This window comes from Nannospalax galili, unplaced genomic scaffold, assembly GCF_000622305.1.
Source record: "Nannospalax galili isolate Female #2095 unplaced genomic scaffold, S.galili_v1.0 scaffold33, whole genome shotgun sequence".
Classification (NCBI taxonomy): domain Eukaryota; kingdom Metazoa; phylum Chordata; class Mammalia; order Rodentia; family Spalacidae; genus Nannospalax; species Nannospalax galili.
Window position 1 is genome coordinate 5,177,999 of NW_008335436.1, and position 6,370 is coordinate 5,184,368.

General features: G+C 33.6%; 1 long non-coding RNA gene across 1 annotated transcript in view; it reads left to right on the top strand.

Annotated features, from left to right (window-relative positions):
* The first annotated feature begins 468 nt into the window (after nucleotides 1-468).
* LOC115069815 overlaps nucleotides 469-6,370 on the top strand; it is a 6,314-nt gene continuing 412 nt past the window's right edge. Inside the window, exons 1-2 of the long non-coding RNA XR_003849045.1 lie at nucleotides 469-557; nucleotides 706-807. This is a non-coding gene — a long non-coding RNA (uncharacterized LOC115069815). The remainder of the gene's footprint in view (nucleotides 558-705; nucleotides 808-6,370) is intronic.

Genomic DNA, 6,370 nt, shown 5'->3' on the forward strand with positions numbered 1-6,370 from the left:
TTTTCTTTCAGCAGGTCATGCTGGTACTTAGTTCTGTAGATCAGTAATAAGTACAAGAATTCATAAAATTGTGCTTTTAATAGATTTTAAATTAAGTTGAATTTGGCCAAGATCAGTTCAATATCTATAACACATGTGTTGGGCACCACACAATAACTTACTATATAATCTGAGAGTTTGTAGTAAGTACAAATTACCATGACTCAGTACATAGAAGCTGAGCTTCCACCAATCACTAGTAGCTAACTGATAATACCAAACCCAGATAAGGCAAATTGTGAAAGGTAACCAACCAAGTTGTTTCTGTACTTTGCTCTAATTATCTACAAGTTATTTGTCCACATCAAGAGCAGAAGTAATGGTTAACTTTAATTGTTAACTTGATACAACCTAGAATAATAAAGAGGGAGTGACTACATTGGGTTAGCCTCTAGGCATGCCTGAGAGGAACTGTATTATTAACTTATGTAGGAAGCCCTGTCTCATTGTGTGCATTCTCTAGGCAGGGGGTCCTGAACAGTATGAGAAGAGAAATGTACTTGAGCAATGGTAAACAGGTGAGCATGGATGTATTCGTCTCTCTCTGTTTTGACTATGGGTATGTCTGTTTGAAGCTCCTGCCTTGACTTCTCCACAATACTGGACTGTGACCTGGAATTGTACACTGAAGTAAACCCTATTCTCCCCTAAATTGCTTTCTTCCAGGTTATTTGATGATCTTATCAACAAATCTGAAATTAGGAGGTTGGAGTTCTATAGACCACAACAGGTTCAGTGTGTTGCTAGATCACAAAGCAGCTTTGCTCAGTAAGTTCTGTTTTTTTCTTTAGACCAAGATTATATGGAAAAAAAAGGTAAATGTTTAACACAAAACAGACTTACATAAACTTAGGTAATTATGTGAAAGAGTAAATATGATTAATCTGAGATAAATATTGTACAGTATATTCATGTAGTAAAATATCAAATTTTAACCCATTAATACTTTCAATTTTATGTGTTTATGTGCGTTAAAATGAATGGAATTCAGATAAAAAGTACGTGGACAAATAGCAAAATAAACATGCATGTAATTCTTACTCATTGCTAATAATAGCTATTAGGTACATGTAATTAAAGAAGCAAAAGATAGATAAATAAAGGCTATAAAGTAATGATAAAAGATATCTGCTACAATACAAAAGTAGACAGAGAATTATCAGAAAGAATAACAGAATTTGGGATGGTGATCACATACATAGTAAGAAAACTTGAAATGGAAAGTGTACAGAAATGAGAGCAATATCATAAAGCAATCACAAAAAGTACTCTCCTTTAAAACAATACATAGGTATTTGATACAGAACAGTATCATAAATGCAGTCAATTATCAAAAGTTAGGCAAAATATAAATCCCTCTGATGAATAATAAAATTAAACAAAATTGCTTTAACAATTCAGGGAAGTCATTTGTACAGTAAAATATCCAGATCATAACTAATATCGACTATAAGTCAAGGTATAGAATAGTAATGTAATATGATCACATATAGCAACATATATGAAAAATTCAAGCATACTATATTATTTTTAAATGATTTTTGGAGAAATAATTATACAAGTTTGTTCAAATATTACATATTCTAATTTTAGAACATTTCTTGTCCCTTAAATGAACATTTTGACCTCACATGAGTGTACATTCAAAAGAACATACACAAAAGTTTGAGTCATCTAATTTCTTGAATTTAACATAGTATTTGCAATTTGTAAACAATGTTTTATATTTATTTTTATTGTTATTCACTGTTTATACATTTGTCTATATTTTGTTTGTGTGCCTAAGTGTGGGCATGTAGGATCACCTATGGGTGTAAAGATACCAAAGCACATGTGTAGAAGTCAGAGGAAAACTTTCAAGAGTTGGTTCTCTACTTTCATCATGTAGATTCTGGGGATCAAACTCCGTTCACCAGGTTTGGTAGGAAATGCCTTTGCCCAATGAGCCATCGCACCAACACTATACATAATGTTTTAGATATTATTTATATATTACCAAAATTTCTTACCCATATTTCTATTGATAGATAATTTAACTTTTTTAAGATTTTGCTTCATATATAAGTATTTAATTGCTTTTTGTTTTTGGAAATATATTTTTGTTGTTGTTGCAAATACTGGCTGGCAGGTTTGTTGGTTTAGTGTATATTTTGCATGGAAGAAGTTTTTATTACTTCTTTATAAATACTCAGCTGGAGAATTATTGGATTATAGTGCAGATGAGTCTTTTATTTTATTTTTTAAATACTTTTATTTAATATTTTTTATTTTTCATTTTCATATGTATAAGTGTATTGCCTGCATGTGTGTAAATGCATCCATGTTGGGTAATCCCCATGGAGATAAAAGAGGACATCAGATCCATTGAATCTGGAGTTACAGGTCATTGTCAGCCACCATGTGGGCGGCGAATCAAACCCAGGTCCTCTGCAACAGCAGCCATTGCTTTTACGCTCTGAAACATATCTCCAGTCCATGAATTAGAATTTTATAAGAAAGTGGTAAAACATTTTCAAAATGGTTGTGCCATTTTGCTGTTTTAATACCAAATATTACCAATTTCTCTCATTCCTTGCTAGTACTTGCTATTACTGAACTTTTAAAATTGAGTGATTATAAATAGGCTAAAAAGATTTATGAGACTAATGAAAAAATGAGGTAACCCAGCCAGGAAAGTATCCTTAACCCAGCACTTGAGAGGCAAAAGCAGGCATATGTCTGTAAGATCAATGCCAGCCTGCTCTACATAACATGATCCTCTCAAAATATATTAATTAATTAATTAACCCTACACACCTGTTAGAATGACTAAAATACTGAACACTAAGAGCAATAAGTGCTTACAAAGATGTGGAAGGATGGGAACGCTCATCCATTCTTGTAAAATTAAGTTCGGTATATCCACTTTGAAGACGTTTGCTAGGGTTTTGTGCAACCGAATACCTCTTCCACATCACTTAGCAATTCCCCTTCTTAATATTTAGCAAAGGATTAAAAACTCCTGTCCATTTAAAAAAAATTCAAATAGTTGAGTACACATGCTTACAACTGCCACTATTCAGATCTGGAAGGAGCAAGGATGTCCTTCATTGAGCTGGTGGATAGATCAGCTGCAGAATATCCAGGTGATGGAAACCTGTTCAGCACTAAAATGGATTCTATAGGAAAGCATGAATGAAATGGAAAAACCCCAAAGTGTGTTATGAAGCAACAGAAGCAAATATGAGAGGCCCAGACTTGTGTGATCCCAACTCTGATATTAGAGGGAAGATCAAAAACAAACAGACAAAACGGTGGAGACAGGAGAAAGTTCAGTGTTTCCAGGAGTTGTGGAACAGTAAGAAAGGGACATATAAAAGGGCAAGGGATAGGATTTGGGGGATCCTGAAAATATACTATCATGGTGGTTACATGTAATTAGACACTTGTCTAAGCCTGGAGATAGACAGCACCAGAAATGAACCAATAGTTCCAATTTCCAATGTAAATGTTGACCATTGGGCAAAGTGATGTGCTGATGTAAATTCAAAAATTTTAGCAATTATACACCAATTTGGTGGAAGATGATGGTAAAAGGGCTGGATACGTATATACAGGAGAAAGAACTGTGTGAAAGACGCATTTTTTTCCTCTCAATTTTGTTGTTAGTCTAGATTTGCACTATAAAATCAAATCTAAAAGTAAAATAAGTTTTGTTTAAAGGTTACATGAGTAATGATGAGGAAAAGTGATTTAAAAATTTCTTATAAGATGAAGATTCTAAGAGATGGCTCAGGAGGCAAAATGTCTGATGCCCAGGCGTGAGGATGTGAGTTCAAATTCTCAGCAGCCACATAGAAAGCCAGGCATGGAGGCATGTGACTCTAAATCCTAGCACTGGACAAGGAAAGACAGGTGGTTATATAGAGATTCCTGCCCTATTGATGAATTTCATGTTCAGTGAGAGAACTTGTCCAAAAAGTTTGGTGGGAAACAACAGAGAAGGATACCTGATAGGCACGCAGCACATACTTGTATATATATGCAAGCCCACCCACACATACACATACACATACACAGACATGAACACATTCATGCAATACACATATATACCTGAGACATAAAATTGAGAAATTTGGATAAAATATAAGAAAAAAGAAGTAGAAATTACTAGAGAGAACCAAAGAGCAGACAGGGGGCTGGAAGTCAGCTTGGAAAGACTTATAGGATAGTATAGAATTTATAAATAGTAACTATCTTAATTAGAACATCAACATAGAACCAGGCTTACACATTCAATGTGGCAGTGACCAGTATTAAGAGATATAAAAACAGTTCTGAACTATGAAAAGAAGACCTAAATACACTGTTGTCATATAACAATTGAGATGATGAGATCTAAAATTCATATATACAAATTCTTGATGGATCCACAACTTATGATGCCAGGAAGAAAACTCAAAATTATCCTCCCTTCTGAAAAGGAGAGAAGAATCAGACAGTAATCTATTCTCAAAAAAAACTCATTATGTTAAGCATTCCAAATTCCCTCTTTGTTGACTGTGCACTTGTACATATGTGAATAGATTTGTGAGCAAGCTAAGTATTATTGCCTAGATCTGTCAGAGGACAGAGACCACAGATGGCAGAGAAGTGAGGAATTTATAGAGAAAAATCAAAAAGCCAACAAACGCATTAGGATCAGACCAAAGCTTTGAGTATAAACTACCCAAATTATTGGTGTAGACATAGAGAACACCCTTTCGAGATAGGTTGAAGACAAAATATCAGGAATTTGAAGGTACTGAAAATTGTCACATTGCAAGGGAATGGAGCTCTTAAGTAAGTCCAGACTAGTTAATTATCTCCTAGAACCTCAACCCCAAACCAAGCAATTTCATAAGAATCTAGCTTAATCTATACTTAGTGCAATATATTTAACATGGTGCCAATCTGTAATCCTAAAATTGCAAACCTAGTTTTTAAAAAAACAGAAAATAAAAATATAAACAAATACTGTTGTGTTTGAGTACGAAATGTTACCTGTATCAATAGTGTGGGGCTTGTTATCTGTTCCTGGGTTTGGGGAAAGTAATTGTATCACAAGAAGTCTCCTTTATGAATAGATTAAATCACTGATAGATTCAAAATGTGAAAATAGTATTGGGAGGTTGTTGTACTGTGGAAGGGGACCTGTTCGTAGGAAGCACTTCTTTCAGAAGGGTATATTTTTCTGTAGCGTATTCTAGTTTCTGTTCTCTCAGCTTTCTGTATGTCATGAGGTGAACAGGCCCTTCCTACATGGTCCCGACCCTATAATGTTTCTCTTCACAACAGATCCAGAAACATGAGGCCAAATCATCATTAACTGCACCCTCTGAAACTATGAGCCACAGTGGCGTTGCCTTGCTTATGTTGTGAGGCATTGCATCACAGCAACCCCAAAGTAAATATTGCTTGCATAGAGATAGGCAAGAAAAGCTAATAGAAATCAGTTCTAAGATGTTCTTGTTATAAATTAAGATTCCAAATCAGCTGATATAAATACTTTCAAATAATTAAAGTAAATACATAAATATAAGCCAGGAAACAGTTTCTTAACAAAGCAAAAGAGAATGAATTTGAAAAATTACTTAGAAAATCACATCTCAAAATTGGGAAAATGCAGATGAAATGTAACAAATAATGAATGGACTTGATATCAGATTAATAAAATAATTGATACCAAAAGAAAAAAAACAGTAATAATAATAATAATAATAACCAATTATGTTGCAGAGATGTGTGATTGATTCAGTAAAGCTCTAAGTATATTCTAAAAAGAAGTGAGAAATGAATAGGTAGATGCTTAGAGAAACAGCAGCCAGGTTTTTCCTCAAATTTATTTAACATTATTGAATTTTAGATTCAGAAGATAGAATGATCTGTTGTATAAGTTGCAATAAGACAGTACATAAGCAAGGAAATATGATTCATTAAACAGTAAATGTACAATGCATGAATGAAAGGTAACTTCTCAAAGAGGCAAAAGAAACCACAGGATGCATAAAAGACATATGTGAAGGATTGTGGAAATAAAAGAATTTTTTCAGTGGGTCATTATTCATGGGACTTATTCCTGGTTCAAAAGTTCCCAACATTCATACCAAGGCATTTCGGAGACACAGGCCTGTTACCTAGGAAAACAAAATTAAAACCAAAAAACAAACAAAAACTAATTCTAAATTTTCTGGAAAGAAGAATACAAACCTCATCATAAGAAATATAGCAAATACTGTATTAATAGAAAAATATTTCCAAGAATGAAAAAGAGCCACTTTTATTATGAAGGAGCTATTATTGAAATATATTT